Consider the following 21,338-nt stretch of genomic DNA (forward strand, 5'->3'; position numbering starts at 1 on the left):
CTCCTCCCTGCACTCCTCTCTCTCCTCCCTGCACTCCTCTCTCTCCTCCCTGCACTCCTCTCTCTCCTCCCTGCACTCCTCTCTCTCCTCCCTGCAATCCTCTCTCTCCTCCCTGCACTCCTCTCTCTCCCCCTGCTCCTCTCTCCCCCCTGCACTCCTCTCTCTCTCCTCCCTCTCTCCCCCTGCACTCCTCTCTCTCCTCCCTGCACTCCTCTCTCTCCTCCCTGCAATCCTCTCTCTCCTCCCTGCACTCCTCTCTCTCCTCCTCCCTGCACTCCTCTCTCTCCTCCCTGCAATCCTCTCTCTCCTCCCTGCACTCCTCTCTCTCCTCCCTGCACTCCTCTCTCTCCTCCCTGCACTCCTCTCTCTCCTCCCTGCACTCCTCTCTCTCCTCCCTGCACTCCTCTCTCTCCCTCCCTGCACTCCTCTCTCTCCTCCCTGCACTCCTCTCTCTCCTCCCTGCAATCCTCTCTCTCCTCCCTGCACTCCTCTCTCTCCCCTGCACTCCTCTCTCTCCTCCTGCACTCCTCTCTCTCCTCCCTGCACTCCTCTCTCTCCTCCCTGCACTCCTCTCTCCCCCTGCCTCCTCTCTCTCCTCCCTGCACTCCTCTCTCTCCCTCCCTGCACTCCTCTCTCTCCTCCCTGCAATCCTCCTCTCTCCCTCCTGCTCTCCCCCTGCACTCCTCTCTCCTCCCTGCACTCCTCTCTCTCCTCCTGCCTGCACTCCTCTCTCTCCTCCCTGCAATCCTCTCTCTCCTCCCTGCAATCCTCTCTCTCTCCCTGCACTCCTCTCTCTCCTCCCTGCACTCCTCTCTCTCCCCTCTCTCTCTCCTCCCTGCACTCCTCTCTCTCCTCCCTGCAATCCTCTCTCCTCCCCTGCACTCCTCTCTCCTCCTCCCTGCACTCCTCTCTCTCCTCCCTGCAATCCTCCTCCCTGCTCCTCCTCTCCCTGCACTCCTCTCTCTCCTCCCTGCACTCCTCTCTCTCCTCCCTGCACTCCTCTCTCCCCCTGCACTCCTCTCTCCCCTCCCTGCACTCCTCTCTCTCCTCCCTCCCTGCACTGATCTCTCCCCCTGCACTCCTCTCTCCCTGCACTCCTCTCCCCCTGCAATCCTCCCCCTCACTCCTCTCTCCCTGCAATCCTCTCCCTGCACCCCTGCACTCCTCTCTCTCCTCCCTGCACTCCTCTCTCTCCTCCCTGCACTCCTCTCTCTCCTCCCTGCACTCCTCTCTCTCCTCCCTGCACTCCTCTCTCTCCTCCCTGCACTCCTCTCTCTCCCCTGCACTCCTCTCTCTCCTCCCTGCACTCCTCTCTCTCCTCCCTGCACTCCTCTCTCCTCCCTGCCTCTCTCTCACTCTCCCCATTACTGCTGATCCTCTCTCTCCCTGCACTCCTCTCTCTCCTCCCCCAATCCTCTCTCCCCCTGCACTCCTCTCTCTCCTCCCTGCACTCCTCTCTCTCCCATGGCCCAAGCTCCCTCTCAATCCCCATAAGTCACCATCTCTCTTACTCCCGCTGAAAGCTGCACCTCCACTCACACTCTCCTCACACCTGCACAATCTGTGATAGTTTGCTCAGATCTCTCCCATGAGCCTCCCTCAGAGGACTGACACATGGAATCATCACCCAACACCAGACTGCTTCAGTCACTCCCCTGCACCTCCTCCTCTCTCCTCCCTGCACCTCCTCTCTCTCCCCTCACTCTCCCCATTACTCCTCTCTCTCCTCCCTTACATTACACCTCTCTCTCTCCTCCTCCCCCATGCACCTCCTCTCTCTCCTCCCTGCCTCCTCTCAATTATACCTCCCTCTCTCTCTCCCCATGCAATCCTCTCTCCTCCTGCACTCCCCCATCCTCTCTCCTCCCTGCATTATCCCTCTCTCTCCTCCCTGCATTATCCTCTCTCTCCTCCCCCATGCACTCCTCTCTCTCCTCCCCCATTACACCTCCTCTCCTCCCCCATCACCTGCTCTCTCTCACTCCCCATTACACCTCCCTCTCCCTGCACTCTCCCCATTACACCTCTCTCCTCCCTGCACTCTCCCCATGACACCTCTCTCTCTCCTGCAATCCTTACACCTCTCTCCTCCCTCTCTCCTCTCCCCATTACACCTCCTCTCTCTCCCCCATCCCTGCAATCCTCTCTCTCCTCCCTTACACCTCACCTCTCCTCCTCTCTCTCCCACCTCTCTCTCTCACTCCCTCTCACTCTCTCACTCCACCTCCTCTCTCTCTCCCCATTACACCTCCCTCTCTCTCTCACTCCCCCATTACACATTACACCTCCTCTCTCTCCTCCCTGCCCCATTACACCTCCTCTCTCTCCTCCCCATGCACCTCCTCTCTCTCACTCCCTGCACTCTCTCACCTCTCTCCTCCTCTCCATTACACCTCTCTCTCTCTCCTCCCTGCACTCCTCTCTCTCCTCCCTGCTCTCTCTCTCTCTCTCTCTCTCCTCCCTGCTCTCCTCTCCTCAATTACCTCCTCTCTCTCTCTCTCCCCCATTACACCTCCTCTCTCTCCTCCCTCTCCCCATTACACCTCCCCCTCTCTCCTCCCCCATTACTCCTCTCTCTCTCCCTGCCCCATTATCCCTCTCTCTCCTCTCCCCATTACACCTCCTCTCCCTCTCTCTCTCCTCCCCATTACACCTCCCTCTCTCTCCCTGCATCCTCTCTCACCTCCCTCTCTGCACCTCCCTCTCTCTCCTCTCCCCATTACACTCCTCTCTCTCCCCATTACCCTCCCCATTACACCTCTCTCTCTCTCCTCCATCCCTCTCTCTCTCTCTCCCCATTACACTCTCTCTCTCTCTCTCCCTTACTCCTCTCTCTCTCCCCATTACACCTCCTCTCTCTCCTCCTCTCCCCATTACACCTCCTCTCTCTCTCTCTCTCCTCCCCCATTACACCTCTCTCTCCCTCTCCACATTACCTCTGCACTCCCTCTCTCTCCCCATTACACCTCCTCTCTCTCTCTCTCTCACTCCCTCTCCTCCCTCTCCCTCTCTCTCTCCCTTACCTCCTCTCTCTCACTCTCCCCATTACACCTCCTATCTCTCGCTCTCTCTCCTCTCCCCATTACACCTCCCTCTCTCTCTCCTCCCCATGCACACCTCTCTCTCTCTCCATTACTCCTCTCTCTCCTCCCCCATGCCTCCCTCTCTCTCACTCCCCATTACACCAACCTCTCTCTCCCCCTGCACTCCTCTCTCTCCTCCCTGCATTACTCCTCTCTCTCCCCATCCCTGCATTACTCCTCTCTCTCTCCCTGCATTACTCCTCTCTCTCACTCTCCCCATGACACCTCCCTCTCTCTGCTGACTCTCCTGGCCAAGACACCTGGCTGACCCCCATAGTCACCCACGCCTTTGCCACCAGGGGATTACACCTCCCTCTCTCTCAGGGTCCCATTAGAATGTGGGGTGATTACACCCCTGGGGGGTCTGACCCCCATTTGTCTCATTGACCGTCCTGACCACCCAGAAATTGGAAGAGGACTGGATGATTCGTTCTGAGGAATCCCAGACACATTACACACCTTTCACTGACTCTTGGGTGAATTACCACCATCTCCCCATTACACCTCCTTTCTCAGTCTCCCCATTACATTATCATGTGCCCCATTACACCTCCCTCTCTCTCGCCATTACACCTCCCTCTCTCACCTCTCTCTCTCTCCCCATTACCTCCCTCTCTCTCTCTCCCCATTACACTCTCTCTCTCTCTCTCCCCATCTCTTCTCCCCATTACACCTCCCTCTCTCTCTCAGCACCGCTGATTACACCTACCTCTCTCTCTCTCTCTCTCTCTCTCCCCATTACACCTCTCTCTCTCACTCTCCCCATTACACCTCCTCTCTCTCCCACTCTCCCCATTACACAATCTCCCTCTCCCCATTACACCTCCCTCTCTCTCTCTCCCCACTATCTCCCACACCTCTCTCTCTCTCCCCCATTACACACACACCTCTCTCTCTCACTCTCCCCATTACACACACACACACACACACACACACATTACACACACACACACGCACCTCATTACACCTCCCTCTCACGCATTACTCTTCACTGGGGCACAATATCTGTGATATTGCACCTCAGATCGCGCGTACATTGATAAAGGAGCTGAGGTCCTAGTGATTACCTGCATCTCCCCAGCCTCCGCTCTCTCTCCTCTCCCCAGGACTGACACATGGAATCATCATTACAAAGAGCCCAACCCATTACACCTCCCTCTCCTCTCGATTACAGATTACTCTCTCTCCCTCTCCCCCATTACACCTCCTCTCTCTCCTCTCTCCCCAGTCACTCTCTCTCCTCTCCCCATTACTCCTCTCTCTCACTCCCCATCCTCTCTCTCTCCTCACTCTCCCATCTCCCAATTACATTACACCTCCTCTCTCTCCTCCCCCATCCTACACCTCCTCTCTCTCTCTCTCTCACTCACTCCCCCATTACACCTCCTCTCTCTCCTCTCCCATCACCTCCTCTCTCTCACTCTCCCCATTACACCTCCCTCTCTCTCACTCTCCCCATTACACCTCCTCTCTCTCTCCTCTCCCCATTACCTCCCTCTCTCTCTCTCTCACTCTCCCCATTACACCTCCCTCTCTCTCTCTCTCTCTCTCCCTCTCCCCATTACACCTCCTCTCTTACCTCATTACACCTCCCTCTCTCAAATCTCCCCATCACCTCTCTCCTCCTCTCTCTCTCCATTACACCTCTCTCTCTCTCCTCTCCCCATTACACCTCCCACTCTCTCTCTCTCTCACCCTCTCCCCATTACACCTCCCTCTCTCTCACTCTCCCCACACCTCTCTCTCTCTCACTCTCCCATTACACCTCCCTCTCTCTCTCCCCATTACACCTCTCCTCTCTCTCTCTCCCCATTACACCTCCCTCTCTCTCTCCTCTCCCCATTACACCTCCTCTCTCTCTCTCTCCCCATTACACCTCCTCTCTCTCTCTCTCTCCTCTCCCCATTACCCTCTCTCTCTCACTCTCCCCATTACACCTCCCTCTCTCTCTCTCCCCATTACACCTCTCCTCTCTCCTCTCCCTCTCTCTCCTCCCCCATTACACCTCTCTCTCTCTCATTACACCTCTCTCTCACTCTCCCCATTACACCTCCCTCTCTCTCTCTCATTACACCTCTCTCCCTCTCCCCATTACACTCCTCTCTCACTCCCATTACACCTCCCTCTCTCTCTCTCTCCCCATTACACCTCTCTCCTCATTCCCCATTACACCTCCCTCTCTCTCTCCCCATTACACCTCCTCTCTCTCTCTCTCTCTCCCATTACACCTCCCTCTCTCTCTCTCTCTCACTCTCCCCATTACCTCTCTCTCCTCCCTCTCCCCATTACACCTCCTCTCTCTCCTCTCCCATTACACCTCCTCTCTCTCTCTCTCTCTCCCATTACACCCTCCCTCTCTCTCTCCCCATTACACCTCCTCTCTCTCTCACACTCTCTCTCCATCCCCATACACCTCCCTCTCTCTCCTCTCCCCATTACATTCACTCTCACTCTCCTTACCTCCTCTCTCTCTCTCCTCCCCATTACACCTCTCTCTCTCTCACTCTCCCCATTACACTCCTCTCTCTCCTCTCCCCATTACTCCTCTCTCTCCATTACACCTCCTCTCTCACTCTCCCCATTCCCTCTCTCTCATCTCCCCCATTACACCTCCCGATCTCCCTCTCTCTCCCCTCCCCATTACTCTCTCTCTCATCTCCCCATTACACCTCTCTCTCTCTCACTCTCCCCATTACCTCCTCTCTCTCCACTCTCCCCATTACACCTCCCTCTCTCTCTCTCTCTCACTCTCCCCATTCCCCACACCTCCCTCTCTCTCTCCTCCCCATTACTCCCTCTCTCTCATTCTCCCCATTACACCTCCTCTCTCTCTCTCCCCATTACACCTCTCTCCTCTCTCTCTCCTCCCATTACACCTCTCTCTCTCACTCTCCCCCATTACACCCCTCTCTCTCTCTCCCCATTACACCTCTCTCTCTCACTCTCCCCATTACACCTCCTCTCTCTCTCTCCCATTACACCTCCCTCTCTCTCATTACACCTCCCTCTCTCTCTCTCCCCATTACACCTCCCTCTCTCCTCCCCATTACACTCTCTCTCTCTCTCCCCATTACACCTCTCTCTCTCTCATCTCCCCATTACACCTCTCTTTCTCTCTCCTCCCCCATTACACCTCTCTCTCTCACTCTCCCATTACACCTCCCACTCTCTCTCATCTCCCCATTACCTCCTCTCTCTCTCCCCACTCCCTCTCCTCTCACTCTCCCCATTACACCTCCCTCTCTCCTCTCCCCATTACACCTCCTCTCTCTCACTCTCCCATTACACCTCCCTCTCCATTCTCACTCTCTCTCTTACCTCTCTCTCTCTCTCCCCATTACACCTCTCTCTCTCCTGCTCATTACACCTCTCTCTCTCTCTCTCCTCTCCCCATTCCTCCCTCTCTTCTCTCCTCTCCCCATTACACCTCCTCTCTCTCTCATCTCCTCCTCTCTCTCTCTCTCTCCCCATTACACCTCCTCACTCTCCCCATTACACCACCTCCCTCTCTCTCACTCTCCCCATTACACCTCCTCTCTCTCTCTCCCTCCATTACACCTCCTCTCCTCTCTCTCTCGTCTCTCTCACTCTCCCCATCGCACCTCCTCTCTCTCGCTCTCTCCCCCATTACACCTCCCTCTCTCTCCTCTCCCCATTACACCTCCTCTCTCTCACTCTCCCCATTACATCCCTACATTACCTCCTCTCTCTCCACCTCCCTCCCCATTACACCTCTCTCTCTCACTCTCCCATTACACCTCCTCTCTCTCTCTCTCTCCCTCTCCCCATTACACCTCCCTCTCTCTCTCTCTCCCCTTACACCTCCCCTCTCTCTCACTCTCCCCATTACACCTCCCTCTCTCTCACTCTCCCCATTACACCTCCCTCTCTCTCTCCACTCTCCCCATTACACCTCCCTCTCTCTCACTCTCCCCAATACCTCTCTCTCTCTCCTCTCCCCATTACACCTCCTCTCTCTCTCTCCCCATTACACCTCCCTCTTTCTCTCTCTCTATTACCCTCTCCCCTCTCTCTCTCATTATTACACCTCCTCTCTCTCTCCTGCTCTCCTCATCTCCCCACACCTCCTCTCTCTCTCTCTCCCCATCACCTCTCTCTCTCACTCTCCCCACCTCCCTCTCTCTCTCCCATTACACCTCCCCCTCTCTTACACCTCCCTCTCTCTCCTCCCTCCCCATTACACCTCCTCTCTCTCTCTCTCACTCTCCCCATTACACCTCCCTCTCTCTCACTCTCCCATTACACCTCCCTCTCTCTCCCACCTCTCTCTCTCATCTCCCCACACCTCCCTCTCTCACCTCTCTCTCCTCCCCATTACACCTACCTCCTCTCTCTCTCCCCCATCTCTCTCACTCTCCCATTACACCTCCCTCTCTCTCACTCTCCCATTACACCTCCTCTCTCTCTCTACATTACACCTCCCTCTCTCTCTCCCACTCTCCCCATTTACATTACACCTCTCTCTCTCTCCCTCTCTCTCCTCTCCCCATTACACTCTCTCTCTCTCTCTCCCCACCTCCTCTCTCTCTCCCCATTACACCTCCCTCTCCTCATCTCCCCATTACACCTCCCTCTCTCTCCTCTCCCCATTACACCTCTCTCTCTCTCCTCTCCCCATTACTCCCTCTCTCACTCCCCATTACTCCTCCCCATCTCTCTCTGCTCTCCCCATTACACCTCTCTCTCTCTCGCTCTCACTCTCCCCATTACACCTCCTCTCTCTCTCCTCTCCCCATTACACCTCCCTCTCTCACTCTCCCCATTACACCTCCTCTCTCTCTCACTCTCCCCATTACACTCTCTCTCTCTCTCTCCCCATTACACCTCCCTGACTCTCTCATTATTACACCTCCCTCTCTCTCTCTCCCCAATACCCTCTCTCTTTCACATCTCCCCATTAGTCACCTCTCTCTCTCCCATTACACCTCCCTCTCTCTCTTTCCCCATTACACCTCCCTCTCTCACTCTCCCCATTACCTCCCTCTCTCACTCTCCCCATTACTCTCTCTCTCTCTCTCCCATTACACCCCATTACCCTCTCTCTCTCTCACTCTCCCCATTACACCTCCCTCTCTCTCTCTCCCTCATTACACACTCCTCTCTCTCACTCTCCCCATTACACCTCTCTCTCTCGCTCTCTCTCTCACTCTCCCCATTACACCTCCCTCTCTCTCTCTCTCCCCACCTTATTACACCTCCCTCTCTCTCTCACTCTCCCCATTACCTCCCTCTCTCTCTCTCTCCCCCATTATCCTCTCCTCTCTCTCTCCCCATCACCTCCTCCTCTCGCTCTCTCTCTCTCCCCATTACACCTCCCTCTCTCTCACTTACACCTCCTCCCCATTACACCTCCCTCTCTCTCACTCCCCATTACACCTCTCCCTCACTTCCCCTCTCTCTCCTCTCCCCATTACACCTCCTCTCTCTCTCTCTCTCACTCTCCTCCTCCTCTCCCCATTACACCTCCCTCTCTCTCACTCTCCCATTACCTCCCTCTTTCTCTCTCCCCATTACACCTCTCTCTCTCACTCTCCCCATTACACCTCTCTCTCTCACTCTCCCCATTACACCTCCCTCTCTCTCTCTCCCCCCATTACACCTCTCTCTCTCTCACTCTCCCCATTACACCTCCCTCTCTCTCACTCTCCCCATTACACCTACCTCTCTCTCTCTCTCCCCATTACACCTCCCTCTCTCTCGCTCTCTCTCTCACTCTCCCCATTACACCTCTCTCTCTCTCACTCTCCCCATTACACCTCCCTCTCTCTCACTCTCCCCATTACACCTCCCTCTCTCTCACTCTCCCCATTACCTCCCTCTCTCTCACTCTCCCCATTACACCTACCTCTCTCTCTCTCTCTCACTCTCCCCATTACACCTCTCTCTCTCTCACTCTCCCCATTACACCTCCCTCTCTCTCTCCTCTCCCCATTACACCCTCCCTCTCTCACTCTCCCCATTACACCTCCCTCTCTCTCACTCTCCCATTACATCTCTCTCTCTCCACCTCTCTCTCTCACTCTCCCCATTACCTCCCTCTCTCTCCTCCCCATTACCACCTCCCCTCTCTCACTCTCCCATTACACCTCTCTCTCTCACTCTCCCCATTACACTCTCCCCATTACTCCCCTCTCTCTCCTCTCCCATTACACCTCCCTCTCTCCCACTCTCCCCATTACCTCCCTCTCTCTCATCTATCTACTCTCCCCATATACTCCTCTCTCTCTCACTCTCCCCATGACACCTCTCTCTCTCCACTCTCCCCATTACACCTCTCTCTCTCCCATTACCTCTCTCTCTCCTCTCCCCATTACACCTCTCCCCACTCTCTCTCTCCTCTCCCCATTACACCTCTCCCCTCTCTCTCATTCTCCCCATTACACCTCTCTCTCTCACTCCCCATTACACCTCTCTCTTTATTTTACCTCTCTCTCTCTCCTCTCCCCATTACACTCCTCTCTCTCACTCTCACCCCCACCCCTCTCTCTCTCTCTCCCATTACACTCTCCCCATTACACCTCCCTCTCTCTCACTCTCCCCATTACACCTCCCTCTCTCTCCCCATTACACCTCCTCTCTCTCTCTCTCTCTCTCACTCTCCCCATTACACCTCCCCTCTCTCCTCTCTGCCATTACACCTCCTCTCTCTCTCTCTCCCCATTACACCTCTCTCTCTCTCACTCTCCCCATTATCCTCCCTCTCTCTCTCTCCCCATTACACTCTCCCTCTTTCTCTCTCTCCCATTACACCTCCCTCTCTCTCTCCCCATTACACCTACCTCTCTCTCTCTCTCTCTCCCCATTACACTCTCCCCACCTTCTCTCTCACTCTCCCCATTACACCTACCTCTCTCTCGCTCTCTCTCTCTCTCCCCCACTCTCCCATTCTCTCCTCTCTCCACTCTCCCCATTACACCTACCTCTCTCTCTCTCTCTCTCTCTCTCTCCCCATTACACACCTCTCTCTCTCTCTCTCCCATTACTCTCCCCATTACACCTCTCTCTCTCTCTCTCTCCCCATTACACCTCCCTCTCTCTCCACTTACTCTCTCTCTCACTCTCCCTTACTCTCTCTCACTCTCCCCATTGCACCTCCCTCTCTCTCTCTCCCACACCTCCTCTCTCTCTCTCCCCATTACACCTCTCTCTCTCTCACTCTCCCCATTACACCTCCTCTCTCTCTCTCTCCCCCATTACACCTCTCTCTCTCACTCTCCCCATTACACCTCCTCTCTCTCACTCTCCCCACCTCCCTGCATTACACCTCCCTCTCTCTCCTCTCCCCATTACACCTCTCTCTCTCACTCTCCCCATTACATTACACCTCTCTCTCTCTCTCCCCACCTCTCTCCCATTACACCTCCCTCTCTCTCTCTCCCCACACCTCTCTCTCTCACTCTCCCATTACACTCCCTCTCTCCTCTCCCCATTACACCTCCTCTCTCTCTCTCCCCATTACCTCCTCTCTCTCATCTCCCCATTACACCTCCCTCTCTCTCCTCTTACACCTCTCTCTCTCACTCTCCCCATTACACCTCCCTCTCTCTCTCTCCCTCATTCACCCCATTACCTCCTCCTCTCTCACTCTCCCCATTACACCTCTCTCTCTCTCTCCCCATTACACCTCTCTCCATTACACCTCCCTCTCTCTCACTCTCCCCATTACACCTCTCTCTCCTCTCTCTCACTCTCCCCATTACACCTCCCTCTCTCTCCTCTCTCCCCATTACACCTCCCTCTCTCTCTCTCACTCCATCCCTCTCTCTCTCTCCCCATTACACCTCTCTCTCTCATGTCTCATTACACCTCCTCTCCTCTCCCATTACACCTCCCTCTCTCTCACTCTCCCATTACCCTCCTCTCTCTCTCTCCCCATTCTCTCTCTCACTCTCCCCACCTCCCTCTCTCTCTCTCCCCATTACACCTCCCTCTTTCTCTCTCTCCCATTACACCTCTCTCCCTCTCACTCTCCCCATTACACCTCCCTCTCTCTCCTCTCCCCATTACCCTCCTCTCTCTCTCTCCCCATTACACCTCCCTCTCTCTCACTCTCCCCATTACACCTCCCTCTCTCTCTCATTACTCTCCCCATTACACCTCCTCTCTCTCATTACTCTCTCCCACTATCCCCATTACACACCTCTCTCTCTCGCTCTCTCTCACTCTCCCCATTACACCTCTCTCTCTCACTCTCCCCATTACACCTCCTCTCTCTCTCTCTCTCTCACTCTCCCCATTACACCTCCCTCTCTCTCTCACTCTCCCCATTACACTCCCTCTCTCTCTCACTCTCCCCATTACACCTCCCTCTCTCTCTCTCTCCCATTACACCTCCCTCTCTCTCACTCTCCCCATTACACCTCCCTCTCTCTCTCTCTCCCCTCCCCATTACCTCCCTCTCTCTCTCCCCCACACCTCCCTCTCTCTCTCTCCCCACAGCTCTCCCCATTACATTACACCTCCCTCTCTCTCCACTCTCCCATTACACCTACCTCTCTCTCGCTCCCCAATACCCTCTCTCTCTCACTCTCCCCATTACCTCCCTCTCTCTCGCTCTCCCCTTCCACCTCCCTTTCTCTCTCTCCCCATTACCTCTCCTCTCATTACACCTCCCTCTCTCTCTCCCCATTACACCTACCTCTCTCTCTCTCCCCATTACACCTCCCTCTCTCTCTCACTCTCCCCATTACACCTCCTCTCTCTCACTCTCCCCATTACACCTCCCTCTCTCTCTCTCTCTCTCTCTCCCATTACACCTCCCTCTCTCTCTCACTCTCCCCATTACACCTCCCTCTCTCTCTCACTCTCCCCATTACACCTCCCTCTCTCTCGCTCTCTCTCTCACTCTCCCCATTACACCTCCCTCTCTCTCTCTCTCCCCATTACACCTACCTCCTATCCCATTAACCTCCCTCTCTCCTCTCCCCATTGCGCCTCCCTCTCTCTCCTCTCCCCATTACACCTCCCTCTCTCTCACTCTCCCTCTCCCTCTCTCTCTCTCCCCATTACACCTACCTCCCCGCTCTCTCTCTCTCCTCTCCCCATTACACCTCCTCTCTCTCTCTCCCATTACACCTCCCTCTCTCTCATCTCCCCATGACACCTCCCTCTCTCTCACTCTCTCCATTACACCTCCCTCTCTCTCTCTCCCATAAATATCTCACTCCATCTCCCATTGCACCTCCCTCTTTCTCTCTCCCCATTACACCTCTCTCTCTCACTCTCCCCATTACACCTCCCTCTCTCTCACTCCCCCATCACCTCTCTCCCCATTACACCTCCCTCCTCTCTCTCCCCATTACACTCTCCCCATTACACCTCCTCTCTCTCATTACTCCCTCTCTCCATTACACCTCTCTCTCTCTCTCCCCATTACACCTCTCTCCTCTCCTCTCCCCATTACACCTCCCTCTCTCTCTCTCCCCATTACACCTCCCTCCCCATTACACCTCCCTCTCTCTCTCACTCTCCCCATTACCTCTCTCTCGCTCTCTCTCACTCTCCCCATTACACCCCTCTCTCTCACTCTCCCCATTACACCTCTCTTTCTCTCACTCTCCCCATTACACCTCTCTCTCACTCTCCCCATTACACCTCCCTCTCTCTCTCTCCCCATTACACCTACCTCTCTCTCTCTCTCTCCCCATTACACCTCCTCTCTCTCTCTCTCTCCCCATTACACCTCCTCTCTCTCTCACTCTCCCCATTACACCTCCCTCTCTCTCTCTCCCCATTACACCTCTCTCTCTCACTCTCCCCATTACACCTCCCTCTCTCTCTCTCTCCCCATTACACCTCTCTTTCTCTCACTCTCCCCATTACACCTCCCTCTCTCTCACTCTCCCCATTACACCTCCCTCTCTCTCTCTCACCTCCTCTCTCTCCCATTCCCATTACACCTCCCTCTCTCTCTCTCTCTCTCTCCCCATTCTCTCTCTCCTGCTCCCCATTACACCTACCTCCCTCCTCTCACTCTCCCCCATTACACCTACTCTCTTACTCCTCTCTCTCACTCTCCCCATTACACCTCCTCTCTCTCTCACTCTCCCCATTACACACCTACCTCTCTCTCTCTCTCTCCTCTCCCCATTACACTCTCTCTCTCACTCTCCCCATTACACCTCCCTCTCTCTCTCCCCATTACACCTCCCTCTCTCTCACTCTCCCATTACACCTCCTCTCTCTCTCCCCATCTCTCTCCCACATTACACCTCTCTCCCCATTACACCTCTCGCTCTCTCTCTCATTACACCTCTCTCCCATTATTACACCTCCTCTCTCTCTCTCTCTCCTCTCTCCATTACCTCCCTCTCTCTCTCCCCATTACACCTCCTCTCTCTCTCCCCCAATACTCTCTCCCTCTCCCCATTACACCTCCTCTCTCACTCTCCCCATTACTCTCCCCATTACACCTCCCTCTCTCTCCTCTCTCTCTCTCCCCTCTCCCCATGACACCTCTCCCCATTACACCTCCCTCTCTCTCTCCCCCATTACACCTCTCTCTCTCTCTCTCTCTCTCTCTCTCTCTCCCCATTACACCTCCCTCTCTCTCTCTCCCCATTACACCTCTCTCTCTCACTCTCTCTCTCTCTCTCTCCCCATTACACCTCCTCTCTCTCTCTCCCCATTACACCTCCTCTCTCTCTCACTCTCCCCATTACCCTCCCTCTCTCTCCTCTCCCCATTACCTCCCTCTCTCTCTCTCCCCTCTCTCCCATTACACCTCCCTCTCTCTCACCCCTACCTCTCTCTCTATCTCTCTCTCTCCCCATTACACCTCCCCATCTACACTCTCCCCATTACTCCCTCTCTCTCTCTCCCCATTACACCCCCTCTCCTCTCCCATTACACCTCTCTCTCTCTCTCTCTCTCACCTCCCTCTCTCTCTCCCCATTACACCTCCCTCTCTCTCTCTTACACCTCTCTCTCTCACTCTCCCCATTACACCTCTCTCTCTCTCTCTCTCCCCATTACACCTCTCTCTCTCTCTCTCCCCATCTCCCCATTACACCTACCTCTCTCTCGCTCTCTCTCTCTCTCTCTCCCATTACACCTCCCTCCCCATTACACCTCCCTCTCTCTCACCTCTTACACCTCTCTCTCTCTCTCTCTCCCCATTACTCTCCCCATTACCTCCCTCTCTCTCACTCTCCCCATTACCTCCCTCTCTCTCTCCTCTCCCCATTACACCTCCTCTCTCTCACTCTCCCCATTATACACCTCTCTCTCTCACTCCCCCATTACACCTCTCTCTCTCTCTCTCTCTCACCTCTCTCTCTCTCTCTCTTCCCATTACTCTCCCCATTACACCTACCTCTCTCTCCTCCCCATTACACCTCCCTCTCTCACTCTCCCCATTACACCTCCCTCTCTCTCTCACTCTCCCCCCATTACCCTCTCTCTCTCTCCCCATTACACCTCTCCCTCATCTCCCCATTACACCCTCTCTCTCTCTCTCTCCCATTACTCTCCCCATTACACCTCCTCTCTCTCTCACTCTCCCCATTACACCTCCCTCTCTCACTCCCTCCCCATTACACCTCCTCTCTCTCACTCTCCCCATTACACCTCCTCTCTCTCTCTCTCCTCCCCATTACACCTCTCTCTCTCTCCCCATTACACCTCTCTCTCTCTCCCCATTACACCTCCCTCTCTCACTCTCCCATTACACCTCCCTCTCTCCCTCTCTCTCTCACTCTCCCTCATTACACCTACCTCTCTCTCTCACTCCCCCATTACACTCCTCTCTCTCTCTCCTCCCCATTACACCTCCTCTCCTCCTCCCCCATTACACCTATTACCTCTCTCTCTCACTCTCCCCATTACACCTACTCTCTCTCCCTCTCTCTCTCTCTCCCCACACCTCTCTCCCTCATCTCCCCATTACACCTCCCCTCTCTCTCACTCTCCCCATTACACCTCCCTCTCTCTCTCTCTCTCCCCATTACACCTCCCTCTTTCTCTCTCCCTCCCCATTACACCTCTCTCTCTCTCCCCATTACACCTCCCTCTCTCTCTCTCCCCATTACACTCACTCTTTCTCTCTCTCCCATTACATAATAAATCCCTCTCTCACTCTCCCCATTACACCTCCCTCTCTCTCTCCCCATTACACCCCTCTCCCATTACACTCTCCCCATCTCTCTCTCTCCCCATTACACCTCTCTCTCTCACTCTCTCATTACTCTCCCCATTACACCTCCCTCTCTCTCACTCTCCCCATTACACCTACATTACTCTCTCTCACTCTCCCCATTACACCTCCTCTCTCTCGCTCTCTCTCTCAGCTCTCCCCATTACACCTCCTCTCTCTCCACTCTCCCTCTCTCTCTCTCTCCCCATTACTCTCTCTCTCTCTCCTCCAATACTCTCCCCATTACACCTCCCTCTCTCTCTCTCCCCATTACTCTCCCCATTACACCTACCTCTTACTCTCTCTCTCACTATTACACCTATTACACCTCTCTCTCTCTCATTACTCTCCCCATTACACCTCCTCTCTCTCTCCCCATTACACCTCTCCCTCTCTCCCCATTACACCTACCTCTCTCTCTCTCCCCATTACTCTCCCCATTACACCCCTCTCTCTCTCTCTCTCTCACTCTCCCCATTACACCTCCCTCTCTCACTCTCCCCACTCTCCCCATTACACCTACCTCCCCATCTCCCTCTCTCCTCTCATTACACCTCCTCTCTCTCACTCTCTCTCTCTCTCTCCTCTCCCCCATTACTCTCCACTCATTACACCTCCCTCTCTCACTCTCCCCATTACCTGCCTCTCTCTCACTCTCCCCATTACACCTACCTCTCTCTCGCTCTCTCTCTCTCTCTCCCCATTACACCTCCCTCCTCCATCTATTACACCTACCTCTCTCTCCCATTAAATCCCTCTCTCTCCTCTCCCCATTACACCCTCTCTCTCGCTCTCACTCTCCCATTACACCTCTCTCTCTCATTACACCTCTCCCCATTACACTCTCTCTCTCCCCATTACTCTCTCTCACTCTCCCCATTACACCTCCCTCTCTCTCTCCCCCCATTACTCTCTCTCTCTCTCTCCCCATTACACCTCCCTCTCTCTCTCACACCTCTCTCTCCATTACACCTCCCTCTCTCTCTCTCTCCCATTACACCTCCCTCTCTCTCTCACTCTCCCCATTACACCTCCCTCTCTCTCTCTCTCCCCATTACTCTCTCTCACTCATTACTCCCCATTACACCTCCCCATCTCTCTCTCTCTCTCTCTCCCCATTACCTCTCCCCATTACACCTCTCTCTCTCTCTCCCCATCACCTACTCTCCATTACACCTCCTCTCTCTCTCTCCCCATTACACCTCTCTCTCCATCTCCCCATTACACCTCCCTCTCTCTCCTCTCCTCATTACACTCCTCTCTCTCTCTCTCTCCCCATTACTCCTCTCACTCTCCCCATTACACCTCCCTCTCTCTCACTCTCTCCTCTCCTCATCTCCCCATTACACCTCCCTCTCTCTCTCTCTCTCTCTCTCTCCCATTACACCTCCCTCTCTCTCTCACTCTCACCTCCCTCTTTTTCTCTCTCTCCCCATCCCCTCTCATTACACACCTCACTCTCTCTCTCTCCCCCCCATTACTCCCCATCTACCTCCCTCTCTCTCTCTCCCCATTACACCTCCCTCTCCATCTACACCTCCCTCTCTCTCCCCCATTACACCTCTCTCTCTCCCTCTCCCCATTACCTCCTCTCTCTCCCCACTTACACCTCTCCCTCTCCCATCTCTCTCTACTCTCTCTCTCACTCTCCCCACACCTATCTCTCTCTCTCGCTCTCTCTACACTCTCCTCTCTCTCTCTCCTCTCCCCATTACACCTCCCTCTCTCACCTTACCCTCTCTACCTCCCTCTCTCTCTCCCTCTCTCTCTCCTCTCCTCTCTCTCTACCTCCCTCTCTCTACCTCGCCCTCTCTCTCCTCTCCCCCTCTCCTCTCCCTCTCTCTACCTCGCCCTCTCTCTACCTCCCCATTACACCTCCTCTCTCTCGCCTCTCTCTCCTCTCTCCCCACCTCCCTCTCTCTCTACCTCCCCATTACCTCTCTCTCCTCACCCCCTCTCTCTACCTCCCTCTCTCTCCCCTCTCTCTCCTCTCCCCCATTACACCCCCCTCTCTACTCTCCCCATCACCTCTCTCTCTCTCTCCCCACCCTCGCCCTCTCTCTACCTCCCCATTACTCTCTCTCTCCTCTCCCCATTACCTCCTCTCTCTACCTCACCTTTCTCTCTACCTCCCCCATTACTCACCTCCCTCTCTCTCCCTCTCTCCCATTACACCTCCCTCTCTCTCACCTCCCCTCTCTCTACCTCGCCCTCTCTCTCTCACTCTCCCCACCCTCCCTCTCTCTACCTCCCTCTCTCTCACTCTCCCCCTCTCTCTCCTCTCCCCATTACCCTCTCTCTCTCTCACCTCCCCATTACACCTCTCTACCTCTCCCCCATTACTCCCTACCTCACCCTCTCTCTCCCACTCTCCCATTACCTCCCTCTCTCTACCTCCCCTCTCTACCTCCCTCTCTCTACCTCTTTCTCTCCTCTCCCCACCCTCTCTCTCCTCCCTCTCTCTACCTCGCCTCTCCCTACCTCGCCCTCTCTCTCCTCCCTCTCTCTACCTCCCCTTACCCTCCCTCTCTCTACCTCCCACCCTCTCTCTACCTCCCCATTACTCTCCTCACCCTCTCTCTCTCACCTCCCCCTCTCTCTACCTCCCTCTCTCTACCTCCCTCATCTACCTCGCCCTCTCTCTCTCTCCCTCTCTTACACCTCCTCTCTCTACCTCCCTCTCTCTACCTCCCCTCTCTCTACCTCCCTCTCTCTACCTCACCCTCTCTCTACCTCCCTCTCTCTACCTCCCTCTCTCTACCTCGCCCTCTCTCTACTCTCCCTCTCTCTACCTCACCCTCTCTCTACCTCGCCTCTCTCTACCTCCCTCTCTCTACCACCTCTCCCTCTCTCTACCTCCCTCTCTCTACCTCACCCTCTCTCTACCTCCCCTCTCTCTACCTCCCTCTCTCTCCTCCCTCCACCCTCCTTCTCTCTCACCTCTCTCTCTTTCTCTCCTCTCTCCACCTCCCTCTCTCTACCTCCCTCACCTCCCTACTCCTCCCCTCTCTCTACCTCCCTCCTCTCTCTACCTCCCTCTCTCTACCTCCCTCTCTCTACCTCGCCCTCTCTCTACCTCCCTCTCTCTACCTCGCCCTCTCTCTACCTCGCCCTCTCTCTACCTCCCTCTCTCTACCTCGCCCTCTCTCTACCTCCCTCTCTCTACCTCCCCCTCTCCCTCTCTCTACCTCCCTCTCTCCTCTCCCTCTCTCTACCTCCCTCTCTCTACCTCCCTCTCTCTCCCTCCCTCTCTCTACCTCCCTCTCTCTCTCGCCCTCTCTCCTCCCCCTCTCTCTACCTCCCCTCTCTCTACCTCCCTCTCTCTACCTCCCCCTCTCTCTACCTCCCTCTCTCTACCTCCCTCTCTCTACCTCCCTCTCTCTACCTCTCTACCTCCCTCTCTCTACCTCGCCAACTCTCTACCTCCCTCTCTCTCCCTCTCTCTACCTCTCTCTCTCTACCTCCCTCTCTCTACCTCCCCTCTCTCTACCTCTCCCTACTCTCTCTACCTCCCTCTCTCTACCTCCCTCTCTCTATCTCTCCCTCCCCTCTCTCTAACTCTCTATCCTCTCTACCTCCCTCTCTCCTCCCCCTCTCTCTACCTCCCTCTCTCTACCTCCCTCTCTCTATCTCGCCCTCTCTCTCTCCCCCTCTCTCTACCTCCCTCTCTCTCTATCTCGCCCTCTCTCTACCTCCCTCTCTCTACCTCCCTCTCTATCTCGCCCTCTCTCTACCTCCCTCTCTCTACCTCCCTCTCTCTACCTCGCCCTCTCTCTACCTCGCCCTCTCTCTACCTCGCCCTCTCTCTACCTCGCCAACTCTCGGGAGGTGGACCTTTGATTGCTTCCTTAATTAGCCATGTCAGATGGCTCCATGGATTTACTGGTGATGTCTACATTCTGAAGATAATTACACGCCTTTCCCTTTCTCCTCCTCTCTCCATTCCTCCCTCCATCCCTGTGTCCCCTCTCTATCTCTCACATGACTTTATGATTCATTATGAATTTGAAGTCGGGAAGAATAAAGCAGATTTTCCCCCCTAATCAACATGGAGATTTCCACTATAATTAAGCATGAAAGTTTATATTTCAGACAGACAGACAGACAGACAGACAGACAGACAGACAGTCAGACAGACAGACAGACAGCCACTATGATAGTCAGACAGATAGACAGACAGACAGAGCTACTATGATCAGATAGTCAGACAGTCAGACAGACAGACAGACAGACAGACAGACAGACAGACAGACAGACAGACAGACAGACAGACAGAGCTACTATGATCTGAAAGTCAGATAGTCAGACAGACAGACAGACAGACAGACAGACAGACAGACAGACAGACAGACAGACAGACAGACAGACAGAGCTTACTATGATCTGAAAGTCAGATAGTCAGACAGACAGACAGACAGACAGACAGACAGACAGACAGACAGACAGACAGACAGACAGACAGACAGAGCTAGACAGAGATAGTCAGACAGAGACAGACAGACAGACAGACAGACAGACAGACAGACAGACAGACAGACAGACAGACAGAGCTACTATGATCTGAAAGTCAGATAGTCAGACAGACAGACAGACAGACAGACAGACAGACAGACAGACAGACAGACAGACAGACAGAGCTACTATGATCTGAAAGTCAGATAGTCAGACAGACAGACAGACAGACAGACAGACAGACAGACAGACAGACAGACAGACAGACAGACAGACAGACAGACAGACAGACAGACAGACAGACAGACAGACAGAGCTACTATGATCTGAAAGTCAGATAGACAGACAGATAGACAGACAGAGCTACTATGATCTGAAAGTCAGATAGTCAGACAGATGAAATACTCAGCCCTCTGTGAGCAATGAAAAATATGGGGCGGCAGGTGGCCTAGTGGTTAGCGTGTTGGGCCAGTAACAGAAAAATTGCTGGATTGAATCCCGAGCTGACGAGGTAAAGAAAACATGTCGTTCTGCCCCTGACCAAGGCAGTTAACCCACTGTTCCCCAGTAGGCCGTCATAGTAAATAAGAATTTGTTCTTAACTGACTTGCCTCGTTAAATAAAATAAAATAATATGAGCTGCTTGCTTCATGTCTAAACCAGAGAAGATAGAGAAAGCGAGGAGAGAAAGAAAGGGAGAGAAACAAATAAAGACAGAGACCGAAAGACAGACAGACAACATTTGGTAGAGCAACAGGCCTGACCAAACCCAAACCTGCTGCACTTACATCCCTGTTGTTACCTCTCGACGACACAACGCTCTGTTTACGTTACCTCCAGATCATCCCTGGTCGTATTTACCTAACAGAGGCATTGCGGAGATATTTATCGTGGTGAAGGGGCTAAATATAGCGGTGGGGAGACGGCGTGAGGCGACCGTGGTGGGAGGTTTCCCTCTAATCTCCATCTGCAGGCTGACAGGCTGGAGAAAGCCTAATGAATGGCCCTTTTCATCTGCACTGCCTGTGTGTATCTGACAGTATAAATATTTAGCAATATCGGAGTCAGCTTGTGATTTTACACAGATGGAGTGATTGATGCCTCTCGGCGGCTGACGCATGCCAAAGACGATCTCCGGTGTTATGTAAACCAGCCCCCCCCCCCTTCTCTCTCTCTCACTCTCTCTCACTCTTTCCTTCGTTCTCACTCTGTCTTTCTCAATATGTCTTTCTCGCGCGTGCGAAATCGCTCCTCTTCGACCCTGTCTTCTCTGCCTCTTCCGCAGCTCGTCTTCTTCTCCCTCTCTCCTCCTCACTCTCTGCCTCTTCCGCAGCTCGTCTTCTTCTCCCTCTCTCCTCCTCACTCTCTGCCTCTTCCGCAGCTCGTCTTCTTCTCCCTCTCTCCTCCTCACTCTCTGCCTCTTCCGCAGCTCGTCTTCTTCTCCCTCTCTCCTCCTCACTCTCTGCCTCTTCCGCAGCTCGTCTTCTTCTCCCTCTCTCCTCCTCACTCTCTGCCTCTTCCGCAGCTCGTCTTCTTCTCCCTCTCTCCTCCTCACTCTCTGCCTCTTCCGCAGCTCGTCTTCTTCTCCCTCTCTCCTCCTCACTCTTTGTCGCTTCTGCAGTTTGCTGCCGCCGGAATTTCAATCTCTG

General features: G+C 54.4%; 1 protein-coding gene and 1 long non-coding RNA gene across 10 annotated transcripts in view; both read right to left on the reverse strand.

Annotated features, from left to right (window-relative positions):
• The window catches only part of LOC118364027 (zinc finger protein 407-like), a 205,493-nt gene that overhangs the window by 9,271 nt on the left and 174,884 nt on the right, over window positions 1-21,338 (reverse strand). The gene's annotated exons all lie outside the window — the stretch shown is intronic.
• On the reverse strand, window positions 4,575-11,979 carry LOC127914278 (uncharacterized). Of its 8 annotated transcripts, none has more exons than XR_008087866.1 (4): window positions 11,892-11,979; window positions 9,948-9,957; window positions 8,791-8,831; window positions 4,575-4,609 (listed from the first exon to the last, which is right to left on the reverse strand). It is a non-coding gene; the product is annotated as an uncharacterized LOC127914278 (long non-coding RNA). The 8 variants fall into 8 exon arrangements; XR_008087865.1 differs by lacking the exon at window positions 9,948-9,957 and adding an exon at window positions 11,593-11,602; XR_008087868.1 differs by lacking the exon at window positions 4,575-4,609 and adding an exon at window positions 7,289-7,321.

This window comes from Oncorhynchus keta, chromosome 31 (genome assembly GCF_023373465.1).
Source record: "Oncorhynchus keta strain PuntledgeMale-10-30-2019 chromosome 31, Oket_V2, whole genome shotgun sequence".
Taxonomy (NCBI): domain Eukaryota; kingdom Metazoa; phylum Chordata; class Actinopteri; order Salmoniformes; family Salmonidae; genus Oncorhynchus; species Oncorhynchus keta.